The following is a 1960-nucleotide window of genomic DNA, read 5'->3' on the forward strand; positions in this document are numbered from 1 at the left end:
CAAAGGGTAGTTATAAACGGCTCCATTTCGGAATGGCAGGCCGTGACCAGTGGGGTACCGCAGGGATCAGTGCTGGGACCGCAGGTTTTTGCAATATATGTTAATGATATAGAAGATGATATCAGCAATAACATTAGCAGATTTGCTGATGATACAAAGCTGGGTGGCAGGGTGAAATGTGATGAGGATGTTAGGAGATTACAGGGTGACCTGGACAAGTTAGGTGAGTGGGCAGATGCAGTTTAATGTGGATAAATGTATGGTTATCCACTTTGGTAGCAAGAACAGGAAGGCAGACTACTACCTCAATGGAATCAATTTATGTAAAAGGGCAGTACAGAGAGATCTGGGTGTTCTTGTACATAATGATGGGCATAATGGTTGAATTGCAGCTGCCACTGCCTTTAGGAGTTTCCTGCAAGTTGGTTTTGGCCGGCACTATTTGAGATCAACATCTGGGTGTTCTTGTACATAATGATGGGCATAATGGTTGAATTGCAGCTGCCACTGCCTTTAGGAGTTTCCTGCAAGTTGGTTTTGGCCGGCACTATTTGAGATCAACATTCAACATGGTAGCTCCAATTGGAAGTCACTTGCATTTCGAACCAGCATGGTCATGTGGACTGGCAGGACTTCATGAAGTAGCCAGGAGAGGCAACATTTCTCAATTTGCAAAGGACAAAGTTTGCCAGCAGTAGAGAACCAGGACAACAGCTTCCTTTAAAAAAACTTAAAAGCATTATAAAGACATGACAACACTATATGTTATTAAGTAGCATATTTATAATCATTAAGAATAATCGAAAACAGAGGCAACTGTATTTATTTTTCAGAGACACATCAAAATAAGTAACATTATAAATCAAGTGTGTGACTGCCATTGTAAGTGAGACTGTAGACTGGAGAAGAAATAATGTGATTTCAAGCTTTATGGGAATTGCTGAACTGGTGAGAATCAGTCATAAATCCAATTGATATTTCAAAGCACTTATTCATTAACCAATTACACAATGCCTGAGAGCCCAAGAACCATATGCTTCAAAGTAATTGAAAAAATCAGTCCTCTGTGTGCCAATGCTACTTCCTCTGTGCAAAAGACAAGTCTGATGCATTTGTAACTACCTTCAAGCACAAGTGTCAAATCTTGGCCTCCCCCACAAGTCTTCAAACTTCAGTCAGTCTTCAGTGGAGGAAGAAACTGGAGCAGGATTTGATCATGTAGCCTGTCTAGCCAGTTCCATCATCTGATATTGTCATGTTTGATCTTGGGCTTCAACTTCACTTTCCCACTTGCTCCCCCATATCCCTCCCCGAGAGACATTATAAATCTTCAATTGTACCCTTAAGTGTTTCAATGGTGGAGAATTTCACAGGGTCACAACCCTGTACTTTCTCCTCACCTCATTTCTGAAAAATTGGCTCCTCATACTAAGACTGTCTTCCCACGTTTTAGATTTCCTGACCAGGAGGAAAAACATTGTTAATTGTCTAGCCTTTAAAGCTCTTTAGGAAATATGCATGTCTCAATGAGATTGCCTCACAAACTTGTAAGCACCACAGAATTTACACCCATTTTACTCAGCCTTGATTCGCATGCTGCTCAGTACCTGATCTCAATATAACCTTGATCCAACTATGACCAAAAGAGCTAATTGGCAGAGTGAGGTGAGCATGGAATCAAGGAGCCAATGGGAATCAATGGGAAAAACTTGCATAGGTTTAAGGACAAAAGGGTAACTAGGGAGAGAATAGGGCCCCTCAAAGATCAGCAAGTTGGCCTTTGTGTGGAGCTGCAGAAAATGGGGGAGATACTAAATGAGTATTTTGCATCAGTATTTACTGTGGAAAAGGATATGGAAGATATAGAATGTAGGGAAATAGATGGTGACATCTTGCAAAATGTCCAGATTACAGAGGAGGAAGTGCTGGATTTCTTGAAACGGGTAAAGGTGGATAAATC

Source organism: Chiloscyllium plagiosum, chromosome 18 (genome assembly GCF_004010195.1).
Source record: "Chiloscyllium plagiosum isolate BGI_BamShark_2017 chromosome 18, ASM401019v2, whole genome shotgun sequence".
Classification (NCBI taxonomy): Eukaryota; Metazoa; Chordata; class Chondrichthyes; order Orectolobiformes; family Hemiscylliidae; genus Chiloscyllium; species Chiloscyllium plagiosum.